The sequence below is a fragment of the Ambystoma mexicanum genome, chromosome 2q (genome assembly GCF_040938575.1).
Source record: "Ambystoma mexicanum isolate Mex_15411 chromosome 2q, UKY_AmexF1_1, whole genome shotgun sequence".
Taxonomy (NCBI): domain Eukaryota; kingdom Metazoa; phylum Chordata; class Amphibia; order Caudata; family Ambystomatidae; genus Ambystoma; species Ambystoma mexicanum.
In genome coordinates this window covers 125896329-125913884 of record NC_090924.1, presented here as the reverse complement: position 1 = coordinate 125913884, position 17556 = coordinate 125896329, and the positions used below count along the sequence as shown (strand labels likewise).

Sequence of the window (17556 nt, the reverse complement as noted above, 5' to 3'; positions counted from 1 at the left end):
AACACACTAGACTAGCAGTCTTCTGATCAATCTGCAGCTGGCAAGGTGGGGGAGAGCCTTTATTTTGCACCTGCTGGGATCTGCATTGGCAGAAGCTCTGAGGGCTGGGCCTTTCCTTTTGCCTGTAAAAACAAAAAGCAGCCCTCCTCCCTCCAGCCCTGAGAGCATGGGCGTGACACTGGAAAAAGCAGCATCTCCCCTTTGGTAAAGATGACCATTGCACAGCTGCTCACTCAGAGCTCGATCGTGCTCGATCAGGCGAGATATATTTAGGTCACCAGCAAAGTCTGTTCTCTTTTCTTGCGTAGGGTGAGCATTCACAGAGCCCAGCTTCGTTGACAAGAGTGCAAAAGGTGTATACTAAAAGCTTTCTGCTTTACTTGAGCGCCATGGCCGTTATTATATTTTGGCTGCTCCAAGCAATCTCTGTCCAGCCGATGCAAATTTCCAGCTCAAATTTTCCCAGCACTCAAAAAGTCCCTCCTCCCGCCAGCTCTGCTTTCAGGAAGTTCAGCAGAAGCAGTCCAACTTCTGTTCCCACTTCAGAGGAAAAGCTTTCTCGGGCCAGAGAAAGCCAGGGAATCACTGTACCGGCAAGTGCATTTCTTACAACTGGTAATCCCTCAGAACACAGAAATGAAGAAGCTGTATATGAAAATGTATTATTTCTTTGGTACACTAACCTATGTAACTAATATGGACCATTTCAGAGGACGGAGCGGACCCAACTGTGATCCCAGAGACCCAAATACCCAGCAGTAGGGAAAATAAATCCTCTCTGTGCTCTGCAACATTACATACACAAAATGCAAGCGCGTGCATTTTTTTATTGGCCCCATATACAGAATACATGTGAGGATGCTTGCCTTCCCAGTGTATTTCTCAAGCTCTTGAGAGCATATGCTATTTCCATGGGAACGCAAATAAGTTCATACTTTACATTTGTCTGTGACAAAAGGGGAAAAAAACTATTTTGTGTAAAATGCCAGCAGAGAGTGTTTCTGCCCGGTCTCGAACCGGGGACCTTTCGCGTGTGAGGCGAACGTGATAACCACTACACTACAAAAACAGCTGCTTGCTCACCTTTGTAGGGACTGGGAGAACAGGTGCAAAGGGCAGTGCAAGTGGACCTGCTTAAAGACTAATCAAATGCCTTGCGCCTGAAGCTCACACAATCCAGCCTAAAACATACGTCCTATCAAGCATGCGCACATATACAAGTATGCCAGCTGAGGGCCTATGCAGCGTACAGAGGGAAGGACATATTTCCACTTTGAGATCGGACGGCCAAAACTCACAAGCAAATCAAGGAATGTTACTGAGAGCTAACAGAGAACACAAAGTGCTTGTCGCAAGGACATGGCACGCAAAGAGGTTCAGGAAGTGAATTGTTCATCGACTACTGCTTACCGAGAAAACCAGAGAGTCTGTCCAATGAAAATAACATTGAAAAAACAAAAAAAAGGAGCTCAAGTTAACCACCTTGATTGGGCTCGTCCGGGATTTGAACCCGGGACCTCTCGCACCCAAAGCGAGAATCATACCCCTAGACCAACGAGCCACGGTCCTTTGAGCATTTGACGGAATTGTCCTCAGCGTTTGCACCCCCCTTAGGATTCGAGGCCAAGAATGCCTATTCCTGAAGTTTGTTCCTGCCGCTGAAAGCCTTGTCGGTGTATGAGCCAAATGAATGCCCCAGTCGGCACGCTCTGACTGTCTTCACAGGTCTCCTCCTCATCCCGAAGGTTGGTGGCCCATTGTCATCAGGGTGGAAGGTGCTTGCGATACACTGTTCCTTCCTTCCTTCCTTCCTTTATTCCTCTTATGCTGTTTATGTAATAAGAGGGGACGATACACAGAAGAGAGAAAGTGGCCCAACACACTAGACTAGCAGTCTTCTGATCAATCTGCAGCTGGCAAGGTGGGGGAGAGCCTTTATTTTGCACCTGCTGGGATCTGCATTGGGAGAAGCTCTGAGGGCTGGGCCTTTCCTTTTGCCTGTAAAAACAAAAAGCAGGTCTCCTCCCTCCAGCCCTGAGAGCATGGGCGTGACACTGGAAAAAGCAGCATCTCCCCTTTGGTAAAGATGACCATTGCACAGCTGCTCACTCAGAGCTCGATCGTGCTCGATCAGGCGAGATATATTTAGGTCACCAGCAAAGTCTGTTCTCTTTTCTTGCGTAGGGTGAGCATTCACAGAGCCCAGCTTCGTTGACAAGAGTGCAAAAGGTGTATACTAAAAGCTTTCTGCTTTACTTGAGCGCCATGGCCGTTATTATATTTTGGCTGCTCCAAGCAATCTCTGTCCAGCCGATGCAAATTTCCAGCTCAAATTTTCCCAGCACTCAAAAAGTCCCTCCTCCCGCCAGCTCTGCTTTCAGGAAGTTCAGCAGAAGCAGTCCAACTTCTGTTCCCACTTCAGAGGAAAAGCTTTCTCGGGCCAGAGAAAGCCAGGGAATCACTGTACCGGCAAGTGCATTTCTTACAACTGGTAATCCCTCAGAACACAGAAATGAAGAAGCTGTATATGAAAATGTATTATTTCTTTGGTACACTAACCTATGTAACTAATATGGACCATTTCAGAGGACGGAGCGGACCCAACTGTGATCCCAGAGACCCAAATACCCAGCAGTAGGGAAAATAAATCCTCTCTGTGCTCTGCAACATTACATACACAAAATGCAAGCGCGTGCATTTTTTTATTGGCCCCATATACAGAATACATGTGAGGATGCTTGCCTTCCCAGTGTATTTCTCAAGCTCTTGAGAGCATATGCTATTTCCATGGGAACGCAAATAAGTTCATACTTTACATTTGTGTGTGACAAAAGGGGAAAAAAACTATTTTGTGTAAAATGCCAGCAGAGAGTGTTTCTGCCCGGTCTCGAACCGGGGGGACCTTTCGCGTGTGAGGCGAACATGATAACCACTACACTACAGAAACAGCTGCTTGCTCACCTTTGTAGGGACTGGGAGAACAGGTGCCTGCTTAAAGACTAATCAAATGCCTTGCGCCTGAAGCTCACACAATCCAGCCTAAAACATACGTCCTATCAAGCATGCGCACATATACAAGTATGCCAGCTGAGGGCCTATGCAGCGTACAGAGGGAAGGACATATTTCCACTTTGAGATCGGACGGCCAAAACTCACAAGCAAATCAAGGAATGTTACTGAGAGCTAACAGAGAACACAAAGTGCTTGTCGCAAGGACATGGCACGCAAAGAGGTTCAGGAAGTGAATTGTTCATCGACTACTGCTTACCGAGAAAACCAGAGAGTCTGTCCAATGAAAATAACATTGAAAAAACAAAAAAAAGGAGCTCAAGTTAACCACCTTGATTGGGCTCGTCCGGGATTTGAACCCGGGACCTCTCGCACCCAAAGCGAGAATCATACCCCTAGACCAACGAGCCACGGTCCTTTGAGCATTTGACGGAATTGTCCTCAGCGTTTGCACCCCCCTTAGGATTCGAGGCCAAGAATGCCTATTCCTGAAGTTTGTTCCTGCCGCTGAAAGCCTTGTCGGTGTATGAGCCAAATGAATGCCCCAGTCGGCACGCTCTGACTGTCTTCACAGGTCTCCTCCTCATCCCGAAGGTTGGTGGCCCATTGACATCAGGGTGGAAGGTGCTTGCGATACACTGTTCCTTCCTTCCTTCCTTCCTTCCTTCCTTTATTCCTCTTATGCTGTTTATGTAATAAGAGGGGACGATACACAGAAGAGAGAAAGTGGCCCAACACACTAGACTAGCAGTCTTCTGATCAATCTGCAGCTGGCAAGGTGGGGGAGAGCCTTTATTTTGCACCTGCTGGGATCTGCATTGGCAGAAGCTCTGAGGGCTGGGCCTTTCCTTTTGCCTGTAAAAACAAAAAGCAGCCCTCCTCCCTCCAGCCCTGAGAGCATGGGCGTGACACTGGAAAAAGCAGCATCTCCCCTTTGGTAAAGATGACCATTGCACAGCTGCTCACTCAGAGCTCGATCGTGCTCGATCAGGCGAGATATATTTAGGTCACCAGCAAAGTCTGTTCTCTTTTCTTGCGTAGGGTGAGCATTCACAGAGCCCAGCTTCGTTGACAAGAGTGCAAAAGGTGTATACTAAAAGCTTTCTGCTTTACTTGAGCGCCATGGCCGTTATTATATTTTGGCTGCTCCAAGCAATCTCTGTCCAGCCGATGCAAATTTCCAGCTCAAATTTTCCCAGCACTCAAAAAGTCCCTCCTCCCGCCAGCTCTGCTTTCAGGAAGTTCAGCAGAAGCAGTCCAACTTCTGTTCCCACTTCAGAGGAAAAGCTTTCTCGGGCCAGAGAAAGCCAGGGAATCACTGTACCGGCAAGTGCATTTCTTACAACTGGTAATCCCTCAGAACACAGAAATGAAGAAGCTGTATATGAAAATGTATTATTTCTTTGGTACACTAACCTATGTAACTAATATGGACCATTTCAGAGGACGGAGCGGACCCAACTGTGATCCCAGAGACCCAAATACCCAGCAGTAGGGAAAATAAATCCTCTCTGTGCTCTGCAACATTACATACACAAAATGCAAGCGCGTGCATTTTTTTATTGGCCCCATATACAGAATACATGTGAGGATGCTTGCCTTCCCAGTGTATTTCTCAAGCTCTTGAGAGCATATGCTATTTCCATGGGAACGCAAATAAGTTCATACTTTACATTTGTGTGTGACAAAAGGGGAAAAAACTATTTTGTGTAAAATGCCAGCAGAGAGTGTTTCTGCCCGGTCTTGAACCGGGGACCTTTCGCGTGTGAGGCGAATGTGATAACCACTACACTACAGAAACAGCTGCTTGCTCACCTTTGTAGGGACTGGGAGAACAGGTGCAAAGGGCAGTGCAAGTGGACCTGCTTAAAGACTAATCAAATGCCTTGCGCCTGAAGCTCACACAATCCAGCCTAAAACATACGTCCTATCAAGCATGCGCACATATACAAGTATGCCAGCTGAGGGCCTATGCAGCGTACAGAGGGAAGGACATATTTCCACTTTGAGATCGGACGGCCAAAACTCACAAGCAAATCAAGGAATGTTACTGAGAGCTAACAGAGAACACAAAGTGCTTGTCGCAAGGACATGGCACGCAAAGAGGTTCAGGAAGTGAATTGTTCATCGACTACTGCTTACCGAGAAAACCAGAGAGTCTGTCCAATGAAAATAACATTGAAAAAACAAAAAAAAGGAGCTCAAGTTAACCACCTTGATTGGGCTCGTCCGGGATTTGAACCCGGGACCTCTCGCACCCAAAGCGAGAATCATACCCCTAGACCAACGAGCCACGGTCCTTTGAGCATTTGACGGAATTGTCCTCAGCGTTTGCACCCCCCTTAGGATTCGAGGCCAAGAATGCCTATTCCTGAAGTTTGTTCCTGCCGCTGAAAGCCTTGTCGGTGTATGAGCCAAATGAATGCCCCAGTCGGCACGCTCTGACTGTCTTCACAGGTCTCCTCCTCATCCCGAAGGTTGGTGGCCCATTGACATCAGGGTGGAAGGTGCTTGCGATACACTGTTCCTTCCTTCCTTCCTTCCTTTATTCCTCTTATGCTGTTTATGTAATAAGAGGGGACGATACACAGAAGAGAGAAAGTGGCCCAACACACTAGACTAGCAGTCTTCTGATCAATCTGCAGCTGGCAAGGTGGGGGAGAGCCTTTATTTTGCACCTGCTGGGATCTGCATTGGCAGAAGCTCTGAGGGCTGGGCCTTTCCTTTTGCCTGTAAAAACAAAAAGCAGCCCTCCTCCCTCCAGCCCTGAGAGCATGGGCGTGACACTGGAAAAAGCAGCATCTCCCCTTTGGTAAAGATGACCATTGCACAGCTGCTCACTCAGAGCTCGATCGTGCTCGATCAGGCGAGATATATTTAGGTCACCAGCAAAGTCTGTTCTCTTTTCTTGCGTAGGGTGAGCATTCACAGAGCCCAGCTTCGTTGACAAGAGTGCAAAAGGTGTATACTAAAAGCTTTCTGCTTTACTTGAGCGCCATGGCCGTTATTATATTTTGGCTGCTCCAAGCAATCTCTGTCCAGCCGATGCAAATTTCCAGCTCAAATTTTCCCAGCACTCAAAAAGTCCCTCCTCCCGCCAGCTCTGCTTTCAGGAAGTTCAGCAGAAGCAGTCCAACTTCTGTTCCCACTTCAGAGGAAAAGCTTTCTCGGGCCAGAGAAAGCCAGGGAATCACTGTACCGGCAAGTGCATTTCTTACAACTGGTAATCCCTCAGAACACAGAAATGAAGAAGCTGTATATGAAAATGTATTATTTCTTTGGTACACTAACCTATGTAACTAATATGGACCATTTCAGAGGACGGAGCGGACCCAACTGTGATCCCAGAGACCCAAATACCCAGCAGTAGGGAAAATAAATCCTCTCTGTGCTCTGCAACATTACATACACAAAATGCAAGCGCGTGCATTTTTTTATTGGCCCCATATACAGAATACATGTGAGGATGCTTGCCTTCCCAGTGTATTTCTCAAGCTCTTGAGAGCATATGCTATTTCCATGGGAACGCAAATAAGTTCATACTTTACATTTGTGTGTGACAAAAGGGGAAAAAAACTATTTTGTGTAAAATGCCAGCAGAGAGTGTTTCTGCCCGGTCTCGAACCGGGGGGACCTTTCGCGTGTGAGGCGAACGTGATAACCACTACACTACAGAAACAGCTGCTTGCTCACCTTTGTAGGGACTGGGAGAACAGGTGCAAAGGGCAGTGCAAGTGGACCTGCTTAAAGACTAATCAAATGCCTTGCGCCTGAAGCTCACACAATCCAGCCTAAAACATACGTCCTATCAAGCATGCGCACATATACAAGTATGCCAGCTGAGGGCCTATGCAGCGTACAGAGGGAAGGACATATTTCCACTTTGAGATCGGACGGCCAAAACTCACAAGCAAATCAAGGAATGTTACTGAGAGCTAACAGAGAACACAAAGTGCTTGTCGCAAGGACATGGCACGCAAAGAGGTTCAGGAAGTGAATTGTTCATCGACTACTGCTTACCGAGAAAACCAGAGAGTCTGTCCAATGAAAATAACATTGAAAAAACAAAAAAAAGGAGCTCAAGTTAACCACCTTGATTGGGCTCGTCCGGGATTTGAACCCGGGACCTCTCGCACCCAAAGCGAGAATCATACCCCTAGACCAACGAGCCACGGTCCTTTGAGCATTTGACGGAATTGTCCTCAGCGTTTGCACCCCCCTTAGGATTCGAGGCCAAGAATGCCTATTCCTGAAGTTTGTTCCTGCCGCTGAAAGCCTTGTCGGTGTATGAGCCAAATGAATGCCCCAGTCGGCACGCTCTGACTGTCTTCACAGGTCTCCTCCTCATCCCGAAGGTTGGTGGCCCATTGACATCAGGGTGGAAGGTGCTTGCGATACACTGTTCCTTCCTTCCTTCCTTCCTTCCTTTATTCCTCTTATGCTGTTTATGTAATAAGAGGGGACGATACACAGAAGAGAGAAAGTGGCCCAACACACTAGACTAGCAGTCTTCTGATCAATCTGCAGCTGGCAAGGTGGGGGAGAGCCTTTATTTTGCACCTGCTGGGATCTGCATTGGCAGAAGCTCTGAGGGCTGGGCCTTTCCTTTTGCCTGTAAAAACAAAAAGCAGCCCTCCTCCCTCCAGCCCTGAGAGCATGGGCGTGACACTGGAAAAAGCAGCATCTCCCCTTTGGTAAAGATGACCATTGCACAGCTGCTCACTCAGAGCTCGATCGTGCTCGATCAGGCGAGATATATTTAGGTCACCAGCAAAGTCTGTTCTCTTTTCTTGCGTAGGGTGAGCATTCACAGAGCCCAGCTTCGTTGACAAGAGTGCAAAAGGTGTATACTAAAAGCTTTCTGCTTTACTTGAGCGCCATGGCCGTTATTATATTTTGGCTGCTCCAAGCAATCTCTGTCCAGCCGATGCAAATTTCCAGCTCAAATTTTCCCAGCACTCAAAAAGTCCCTCCTCCCGCCAGCTCTGCTTTCAGGAAGTTCAGCAGAAGCAGTCCAACTTCTGTTCCCACTTCAGAGGAAAAGCTTTCTCGGGCCAGAGAAAGCCAGGGAATCACTGTACCGGCAAGTGCATTTCTTACAACTGGTAATCCCTCAGAACACAGAAATGAAGAAGCTGTATATGAAAATGTATTATTTCTTTGGTACACTAACCTATGTAACTAATATGGACCATTTCAGAGGACGGAGCGGACCCAACTGTGATCCCAGAGACCCAAATACCCAGCAGTAGGGAAAATAAATCCTCTCTGTGCTCTGCAACATTACATACACAAAATGCAAGCGCGTGCATTTTTTTATTGGCCCCATATACAGAATACATGTGAGGATGCTTGCCTTCCCAGTGTATTTCTCAAGCTCTTGAGAGCATATGCTATTTCCATGGGAACGCAAATAAGTTCATACTTTACATTTGTGTGTGACAAAAGGGGAAAAAAACTATTTTGTGTAAAATGCCAGCAGAGAGTGTTTCTGCCCGGTCTCGAACCGGGGACCTTTCGCGTGTGAGGCGAACGTGATAACCACTACACTACAGAAACAGCTGCTTGCTCACCTTTGTAGGGACTGGGAGAACAGGTGCAAAGGGCAGTGCAAGTGGACCTGCTTAAAGACTAATCAAATGCCTTGCGCCTGAAGCTCACACAATCCAGCCTAAAACATACGTCCTATCAAGCATGCGCACATATACAAGTATGCCAGCTGAGGGCCTATGCAGCGTACAGAGGGAAGGACATATTTCCACTTTGAGATCGGACGGCCAAAACTCACAAGCAAATCAAGGAATGTTACTGAGAGCTAACAGAGAACACAAAGTGCTTGTCGCAAGGACATGGCACGCAAAGAGGTTCAGGAAGTGAATTGTTCATCGACTACTGCTTACCGAGAAAACCAGAGAGTCTGTCCAATGAAAATAACATTGAAAAAACAAAAAAAAGGAGCTCAAGTTAACCACCTTGATTGGGCTCGTCCGGGATTTGAACCCGGGACCTCTCGCACCCAAAGCGAGAATCATACCCCTAGACCAACGAGCCACGGTCCTTTGAGCATTTGACGGAATTGTCCTCAGCGTTTGCACCCCCCTTAGGATTCGAGGCCAAGAATGCCTATTCCTGAAGTTTGTTCCTGCCGCTGAAAGCCTTGTCGGTGTATGAGCCAAATGAATGCCCCAGTCGGCACGCTCTGACTGTCTTCACAGGTCTCCTCCTCATCCCGAAGGTTGGTGGCCCATTGACATCAGGGTGGAAGGTGCTTGCGATACACTGTTCCTTCCTTCCTTCCTTTATTCCTCTTATGCTGTTTATGTAATAAGAGGGGACGATACACAGAAGAGAGAAAGTGGCCCAACACACTAGACTAGCAGTCTTCTGATCAATCTGCAGCTGGCAAGGTGGGGGAGAGCCTTTATTTTGCACCTGCTGGGATCTGCATTGGCAGAAGCTCTGAGGGCTGGGCCTTTCCTTTTGCCTGTAAAAACAAAAAGCAGCCCTCCTCCCTCCAGCCCTGAGAGCATGGGCGTGACACTGGAAAAAGCAGCATCTCCCCTTTGGTAAAGATGACCATTGCACAGCTGCTCACTCAGAGCTCGATCGTGCTCGATCAGGCGAGATATATTTAGGTCACCAGCAAAGTCTGTTCTCTTTTCTTGCGTAGGGTGAGCATTCACAGAGCCCAGCTTCGTTGACAAGAGTGCAAAAGGTGTATACTAAAAGCTTTCTGCTTTACTTGAGCGCCATGGCCGTTATTATATTTTGGCTGCTCCAAGCAATCTCTGTCCAGCCGATGCAAATTTCCAGCTCAAATTTTCCCAGCACTCAAAAAGTCCCTCCTCCCGCCAGCTCTGCTTTCAGGAAGTTCAGCAGAAGCAGTCCAACTTCTGTTCCCACTTCAGAGGAAAAGCTTTCTCGGGCCAGAGAAAGCCAGGGAATCACTGTACCGGCAAGTGCATTTCTTACAACTGGTAATCCCTCAGAACACAGAAATGAAGAAGCTGTATATGAAAATGTATTATTTCTTTGGTACACTAACCTATGTAACTAATATGGACCATTTCAGAGGACGGAGCGGACCCAACTGTGATCCCAGAGACCCAAATACCCAGCAGTAGGGAAAATAAATCCTCTCTGTGCTCTGCAACATTACATACACAAAATGCAAGCGCGTGCATTTTTTTATTGGCCCCATATACAGAATACATGTGAGGATGCTTGCCTTCCCAGTGTATTTCTCAAGCTCTTGAGAGCATATGCTATTTCCATGGGAACGCAAATAAGTTCATACTTTACATTTGTGTGTGACAAAAGGGGAAAAAAACTATTTTGTGTAAAATGCCAGCAGAGAGTGTTTCTGCCCGGTCTCGAACCGGGGACCTTTCGCATGTGAGGCGAACGTGATAACCACTACACTACAGAAACAGCTGCTTGCTCACCTTTGTAGGGACTGGGAGAACAGGTGCAAAGGGCAGTGCAAGTGGACCTGCTTAAAGACTAATCAAATGCCTTGCGCCTGAAGCTCACACAATCCAGCCTAAAACATACGTCCTATCAAGCATGCGCACATATACAAGTATGCCAGCTGAGGGCCTATGCAGCGTACAGAGGGAAGGACATATTTCCACTTTGAGATCGGATGGCCAAAACTCACAAGCAAATCAAGGAATGTTACTGAGAGCTAACAGAGAACACAAAGTGCTTGTCGCAAGGACATGGCACGCAAAGAGGTTCAGGAAGTGAATTGTTCATCGACTACTGCTTACCGAGAAAACCAGAGAGTCTGTCCAATGAAAATAACATTGAAAAAACAAAAAAAAGGTGCTCAAGTTAACCACTTTGATTGGGCTCGTCCGGGATTTGAACCCGGGACCTCTCACACCCAAAGCGAGAATCATACCCCTAGACCAACGAGCCACGGTCCTTTGAGCATTTGACGGAATTGTCCTCAGCGTTTGCACCCCCCTTAGGATTCGAGGCCAAGAATGCCTATTCCTGAAGTTTGTTCCTGCCGCTGAAAGCCTTGTCGGTGTATGAGCCAAATGAATGCCCCAGTCGGCACGCTCTGACTGTCTTCACAGGTCTCCTCCTCATCCCGAAGGTTGGTGGCCCATTGACATCAGGGTGGAAGGTGCTTGCGATACACTGTTCCTTCCTTCCTTCCTTCCTTCCTTTATTCCTCTTATGCTGTTTATGTAATAAGAGGGGACGATACACAGAAGAGAGAAAGTGGCCCAACACACTAGACTAGCAGTCTTCTGATCAATCTGCAGCTGGCAAGGTGGGGGAGAGCCTTTATTTTGCACCTGCTGGGATCTGCATTGGCAGAAGCTCTGAGGGCTGGGCCTTTCCTTTTGCCTGTAAAAACAAAAAGCAGCCCTCCTCCCTCCAGCCCTGAGATTATGGGCGTGACACTGGAAAAAGCAGCATCTCCCCTTTGGTAAAGATGACCATTGCACAGCTGCTCACTCAGAGCTCGATCGTGCTCGATCAGGCGAGATATATTTAGGTCACCAGCAAAGTCTGTTCTCTTTTCTTGCGTAGGGTGAGCATTCACAGAGCCCAGCTTCGTTGACAAGAGTGCAAAAGGTGTATACTAAAAGCTTTCTGCTTTACTTGAGCGCCATGGCCGTTATTATATTTTGGCTGCTCCAAGCAATCTCTGTCCAGCCGATGCAAATTTCCAGCTCAAATTTTCCCAGCACTCAAAAAGTCCCTCCTCCCGCCAGCTCTGCTTTCAGGAAGTTCAGCAGAAGCAGTCCAACTTCTGTTCCCACTTCAGAGGAAAAGCTTTCTCGGGCCAGAGAAAGCCAGGGAATCACTGTACCGGCAAGTGCATTTCTTACAACTGGTAATCCCTCAGAACACAGAAATGAAGAAGCTGTATATGAAAATGTATTATTTCTTTGGTACACTAACCTATGTAACTAATATGGACCATTTCAGAGGACGGAGCGGACCCAACTGTGATCCCAGAGACCCAAATACCCAGCAGTAGGGAAAATAAATCCTCTCTGTGCTCTGCAACATTACATACACAAAATGCAAGCGCGTGCATTTTTTTATTGGCCCCATATACAGAATACATGTGAGGATGCTTGCCTTCCCAGTGTATTTCTCAAGCTCTTGAGAGCATATGCTATTTCCATGGGAACGCAAATAAGTTCATACTTTACATTTGTGTGTGACAAAAGGGGAAAAAAACTATTTTGTGTAAAATGCCAGCAGAGAGTGTTTCTGCCCGGTCTCGAACCGGGGACCTTTCGCGTGTGAGGCGAACGTGATAACCACTACACTACAGAAACAGCTGCTTGCTCACCTTTGTAGGGACTGGGAGAACAGGTGCAAAGGGCAGTGCAAGTGGACCTGCTTAAAGACTAATCAAATGCCTTGCGCCTGAAGCTCACACAATCCAGCCTAAAACATACGTCCTATCAAGCATGCGCACATATACAAGTATGCCAGCTGAGGGCCTATGCAGCGTACAGAGGGAAGGACATATTTCCACTTTGAGATCGGACGGCCAAAACTCACAAGCAAATCAAGGAATGTTACTGAGAGCTAACAGAGAACACAAAGTGCTTGTCGCAAGGACATGGCACGCAAAGAGGTTCAGGAAGTGAATTGTTCATCGACTACTGCTTACCGAGAAAACCAGAGAGTCTGTCCAATGAAAATAACATTGAAAAAACAAAAAAAAGGAGCTCAAGTTAACCACCTTGATTGGGCTCGTCCGGGATTTGAACCCGGGACCTCTCGCACCCAAAGCGAGAATCATACCCCTAGACCAACGAGCCACGGTCCTTTGAGCATTTGACAGAATTGTCCTCAGCGTTTGCACCCCCCTTAGGATTCGAGGCCAAGAATGCCTATTCCTGAAGTTTGTTCCTGCCGCTGAAAGCCTTGTCGGTGTATGAGCCAAATGAATGCCCCAGTCGGCACGCTCTGACTGTCTTCACAGGTCTCCTCCTCATCCCGAAGGTTGGTGGCCCATTGACATCAGGGTGGAAGGTGCTTGCGATACACTGTTCCTTCCTTCCTTCCTTCCTTCCTTTATTCCTCTTATGCTGTTTATGTAATAAGAGGGGACGATACACAGAAGAGAGAAAGTGGCCCAACACACTAGACTAGCAGTCTTCTGATCAATCTGCAGCTGGCAAGGTGGGGGAGAGCCTTTATTTTGCACCTGCTGGGATCTGCATTGGCAGAAGCTCTGAGGGCTGGGCCTTTCCTTTTGCCTGTAAAAACAAAAAGCAGCCCTCCTCCCTCCAGCCCTGAGAGCATGGGCGTGACACTGGAAAAAGCAGCATCTCCCCTTTGGTAAAGATGACCATTGCACAGCTGCTCACTCAGAGCTCGATCGTGCTCGATCAGGCAAGATATATTTAGGTCACCAGCAAAGTCTGTTCTCTTTTCTTGCGTAGGGTGAGCATTCACAGAGCCCAGCTTCGTTGACAAGAGTGCAAAAGGTGTATACTAAAAGCTTTCTGCTTTACTTGAGCGCCATGGCCGTTATTATATTTTGGCTGCTCCAAGCAATCTCTGTCCAGCCGATGCAAATTTCCAGCTCAAATTTTCCCAGCACTCAAAAAGTCCCTCCTCCCGCCAGCTCTGCTTTCAGGAAGTTCAGCAGAAGCAGTCCAACTTCTGTTCCCACTTCAGAGGAAAAGCTTTCTCGGGCCAGAGAAAGCCAGGGAATCACTGTACCGGCAAGTGCATTTCTTACAACTGGTAATCCCTCAGAACACAGAAATGAAGAAGCTGTATATGAAAATGTATTATTTCTTTGGTACACTAACCTATGTAACTAATATGGACCATTTCAGAGGACGGAGCGGACCCAACTGTGATCCCAGAGACCCAAATACCCAGCAGTAGGGAAAATAAATCCTCTCTGTGCTCTGCAACATTACATACACAAAATGCAAGCGCGTGCATTTTTTTATTGGCCCCATATACAGAATACATGTGAAGATGCTTGCCTTCCCAGTGTATTTCTCAAGCTCTTGAGAGCATATGCTATTTCCATGGGAACGCAAATAAGTTCATACTTTACATTTGTGTGTGACAAAAGGGGAAAAAAACTATTTTGTGTAAAATGCCAGCAGAGAGTGTTTCTGCCCGGTCTCGAACCGGGGACCTTTCGCGTGTGAGGCGAACGTGATAACCACTACACTACAGAAACAGCTGCTTACTCACCTTTGTAGGGACTGGGAGAACAGGTGCAAAGGGCAGTGCAAGTGGACCTGCTTAAAGACTAATCAAATGCCTTGCGCCTGAAGCTCACACAATCCAGCCTAAAACATACGTCCTATCAAGCATGCGCACATATACAAGTATGCCAGCTGAGGGCCTATGCAGCGTACAGAGGGAAGGACATATTTCCACTTTGAGATCGGACGGCCAAAACTCACAAGCAAATCAAGGAATGTTACTGAGAGCTAACAGAGAACACAAAGTGCTTGTCGCAAGGACATGGCACGCAAAGAGGTTCAGGAAGTGAATTGTTCATCGACTACTGCTTACCGAGAAAACCAGAGAGTCTGTCCAATGAAAATAACATTGAAAAAACAAAAAATAGGAGCTCAAGTTAACCACCTTGATTGGGACCTCTCGCACCCAAAGCGAGAATCATACCCCTAGACCAACGAGCCACGGTCCTTTGAGCATTTGACGGAATTGTCCTCAGCGTTTGCACCCCCCTTAGGATTCGAGGCCAAGAATGCCTATTCCTGAAGTTTGTTCCTGCCGCTGAAAGCCTTGTCGGTGTATGAGCCAAATGAATGCCCCAGTCGGCACGCTCTGACTGTCTTCACAGGTCTCCTCCTCATCCCGAAGGTTGGTGGCCCATTGACATCAGGGTGGAAGGTGCTTGCGATACACTGTTCCTTCCTTCCTTCCTTCCTTCCTTTATTCCTCTTATGCTGTTTATGTAATAAGAGGGGACGATACACAGAAGAGAGAAAGTGGCCCAACACACTAGACTAGCAGTCTTCTGATCAATCTGCAGCTGGCAAGGTGGGGGAGAGCCTTTATTTTGCACCTGCTGGGATCTGCATTGGCAGAAGCTCTGAGGGCTGGGCCTTTCCTTTTGCCTGTAAAAACAAAAAGCAGCCCTCCTCCCTCCAGCCCTGAGAGCATGGGCGTGACACTGGAAAAAGCAGCATCTCCCCTTTGGTAAAGATGACCATTGCACAGCTGCTCACTCAGAGCTCGATCATGCTCGATCAGGCGAGATATATTTAGGTCACCAGCAAAGTCTGTTCTCTTTTCTTGCGTAGGGTGAGCATTCACAGAGCCCAGCTTCGTTGACAAGAGTGCAAAAGGTGTATACTAAAAGCTTTCTGCTTTACTTGAGCGCCATGGCCGTTATTATATTTTGGCTGCTCCAAGCAATCTCTGTCCAGCCGATGCAAATTTCCAGCTCAAATTTTCCCAGCACTCAAAAAGTCCCTCCTCCCGCCAGCTCTGCTTTCAGGAAGTTCAGCAGAAGCAGTCCAACTTCTGTTCCCACTTCAGAGGAAAAGCTTTCTCGGGCCAGAGAAAGCCAGGGAATCACTGTACCGGCAAGTGCATTTCTTACAACTGGTAATCCCTCAGAACACAGAAATGAAGAAGCTGTATATGAAAATGTATTATTTCTTTGGTACACTAACCTATGTAACTAATATGGACCATTTCAGAGGACGGAGCGGACCCAACTGTGATCCCAGAGACCCAAATACCCAGCAGTAGGGAAAATAAATCCTCTCTGTGCTCTGCAACATGACATACACAAAATGCAAGCGCGTGCATTTTTTTATTGGCCCCATATACAGAATACATGTGAGGATGCTTGCCTTCCCAGTGTATTTCTCAAGCTCTTGAGAGCATATGCTATTTCCATGGGAACGCAAATAAGTTCATACTTTACATTTGTGTGTGACAAAAGGGGAAAAAAACTATTTTGTGTAAAATGCCAGCAGAGAGTGTTTCTGCCCGGTCTCGAACCGGGGGGACCTTTCGCGTGTGAGGCGAACGTGATAACCACTACACTACAGAAACAGCTGCTTGCTCACCTTTGTAGGGACTGGGAGAACAGGTGCAAAGGGCAGTGCAAGTGGACCTGCTTAAAGACTAATCAAATGCCTTACGCCTGAAGCTCACACAATCCAGCCTAAAACATACGTCCTATCAAGCATGCGCACATATACAAGTATGCCAGCTGAGGGCCTATGCAGCGTACAGAGGGAAGGACATATTTCCACTTTGAGATCGGACGGCCAAAACTCACAAGCAAATCAAGGAATGTTACTGAGAGCTAACAGAGAACACAAAGTGCTTGTCGCAAGGACATGGCACGCAAAGAGGTTCAGGAAGTGAATTGTTCATCGACTACTGCTTACCGAGAAAACCAGAGAGTCTGTCCAATGAAAATAACATTGAAAAAACAAAAAAAAGGAGCTCAAGTTAACCACCTTGATTGGGCTCGTCCGGGATTTGAACCCGGGACCTCTCGCACCCAAAGCGAGAATCATACCCCTAGACCAACGAGCCACGGTCCTTTGAGCATTTGACGGAATTGTCCTCAGCGTTTGCACCCCCCTTAGGATTCGAGGCCAAGAATGCCTATTCCTGAAGTTTGTTCCTGCCGCTGAAAGCCTTGTCGGTGTATGAGCCAAATGAATGCCCCAGTCGGCACGCTCTGACTGTCTTCACAGGTCTCCTCCTCATCCCGAAGGTTGGTGGCCCATTGACATCAGGGTGGAAGGTGCTTGCGATACACTGTTCCTTCCTTCCTTCCTTCCTTCCTTTATTCCTCTTATGCTGTTTATGTAATAAGAGGGGACGATACACAGAAGAGAGAAAGTGGCCCAACACACTAGACTAGCAGTCTTCTGATCAATCTGCAGCTGGCAAGGTGGGGGAGAGCCTTTATTTTGCACCTGCTGGGATCTGCATTGGCAGAAGCTCTGAGGGCTGGGCCTTTCCTTTTGCCTGTAAAAACAAAAAGCAGCCCTCCTCCCTCCAGCCCTGAGAGCATGGGCGTGACACTGGAAAAAGCAGCATCTCCCCTTTGGTAAAGATGACCATTGCACAGCTGCTCACTCAGAGCTCGATCGTGCTCGATCAGGCGAGATATATTTAGGTCACCAGCAAAGTCTGTTCTCTTTTCTTGCGTAGGGTGAGCATTCACAGAGCCCAGCTTCGTTGACAAGAGTGCAAAAGGTGTATACTAAAAGCTTTCTGCTTTACTTGAGCGCCATGGCCGTTATTATATTTTGGCTGCTCCAAGCAATCTCTGTCCAGCCGATGCAAATTTCCAGCTCAAATTTTCCCAGCACTCAAAAAGTCCCTCCTCCCGCCAGCTCTGCTTTCAGGAAGTTCAGCAGAAGCAGTCCAACTTCTGTTCCCACTTCAGAGGAAAAGCTTTCTCGGGCCAGAGAAAGCCAGGGAATCACTGTACCGGCAAGTGCATTTCTTACAACTGGTAATCCCTCAGAACACAGAAATGAAGAAGCTGTATATGAAAATGTATTATTTCTTTGGTACACTAACCTA

The 17556-nt window shown here is 47.4% G+C and overlaps 16 non-coding genes across 16 annotated transcripts; all 16 read right to left on the bottom strand.

Moving 5' to 3' along the window:
- Window positions 1-996: 996 nt before the first annotated feature.
- Window positions 997-1069, bottom strand: TRNAV-CAC (transfer RNA valine (anticodon CAC)). Its single transcript has one exon. It is a non-coding gene; the product is annotated as a tRNA-Val (tRNA).
- A 420-nt stretch (window positions 1070-1489) lies between these two features.
- Window positions 1490-1561, bottom strand: TRNAP-UGG (transfer RNA proline (anticodon UGG)). Its single transcript has one exon. It is a non-coding gene; the product is annotated as a tRNA-Pro (tRNA).
- A 1786-nt stretch (window positions 1562-3347) lies between these two features.
- Window positions 3348-3419, bottom strand: TRNAP-UGG (transfer RNA proline (anticodon UGG)). The gene has a single exon. It is a non-coding gene; the product is annotated as a tRNA-Pro (tRNA).
- Window positions 3420-4737: 1318 nt separating this feature from the next.
- TRNAV-CAC (transfer RNA valine (anticodon CAC)) lies at window positions 4738-4810 on the bottom strand. The gene has a single exon. It is a non-coding gene; the product is annotated as a tRNA-Val (tRNA).
- Window positions 4811-5230: 420 nt separating this feature from the next.
- TRNAP-UGG (transfer RNA proline (anticodon UGG)) lies at window positions 5231-5302 on the bottom strand. The gene has a single exon. It is a non-coding gene; the product is annotated as a tRNA-Pro (tRNA).
- A 1311-nt stretch (window positions 5303-6613) lies between these two features.
- TRNAV-CAC (transfer RNA valine (anticodon CAC)) lies at window positions 6614-6688 on the bottom strand. The gene has a single exon. It is a non-coding gene; the product is annotated as a tRNA-Val (tRNA).
- Window positions 6689-7108: 420 nt separating this feature from the next.
- Window positions 7109-7180, bottom strand: TRNAP-UGG (transfer RNA proline (anticodon UGG)). Its single transcript has one exon. It is a non-coding gene; the product is annotated as a tRNA-Pro (tRNA).
- A 1315-nt stretch (window positions 7181-8495) lies between these two features.
- On the bottom strand, window positions 8496-8568 carry TRNAV-CAC (transfer RNA valine (anticodon CAC)). Its single transcript has one exon. It is a non-coding gene; the product is annotated as a tRNA-Val (tRNA).
- Window positions 8569-8988: 420 nt separating this feature from the next.
- TRNAP-UGG (transfer RNA proline (anticodon UGG)) lies at window positions 8989-9060 on the bottom strand. The gene has a single exon. It is a non-coding gene; the product is annotated as a tRNA-Pro (tRNA).
- Window positions 9061-10367: 1307 nt separating this feature from the next.
- On the bottom strand, window positions 10368-10440 carry TRNAV-CAC (transfer RNA valine (anticodon CAC)). The gene has a single exon. It is a non-coding gene; the product is annotated as a tRNA-Val (tRNA).
- A 420-nt stretch (window positions 10441-10860) lies between these two features.
- On the bottom strand, window positions 10861-10932 carry TRNAP-UGG (transfer RNA proline (anticodon UGG)). The gene has a single exon. It is a non-coding gene; the product is annotated as a tRNA-Pro (tRNA).
- Window positions 10933-12247: 1315 nt separating this feature from the next.
- Window positions 12248-12320, bottom strand: TRNAV-CAC (transfer RNA valine (anticodon CAC)). The gene has a single exon. It is a non-coding gene; the product is annotated as a tRNA-Val (tRNA).
- A 420-nt stretch (window positions 12321-12740) lies between these two features.
- On the bottom strand, window positions 12741-12812 carry TRNAP-UGG (transfer RNA proline (anticodon UGG)). Its single transcript has one exon. It is a non-coding gene; the product is annotated as a tRNA-Pro (tRNA).
- A 1315-nt stretch (window positions 12813-14127) lies between these two features.
- On the bottom strand, window positions 14128-14200 carry TRNAV-CAC (transfer RNA valine (anticodon CAC)). The gene has a single exon. It is a non-coding gene; the product is annotated as a tRNA-Val (tRNA).
- Window positions 14201-15984: 1784 nt separating this feature from the next.
- On the bottom strand, window positions 15985-16059 carry TRNAV-CAC (transfer RNA valine (anticodon CAC)). Its single transcript has one exon. It is a non-coding gene; the product is annotated as a tRNA-Val (tRNA).
- Window positions 16060-16479: 420 nt separating this feature from the next.
- Window positions 16480-16551, bottom strand: TRNAP-UGG (transfer RNA proline (anticodon UGG)). The gene has a single exon. It is a non-coding gene; the product is annotated as a tRNA-Pro (tRNA).
- Window positions 16552-17556: the final 1005 nt, after the last annotated feature.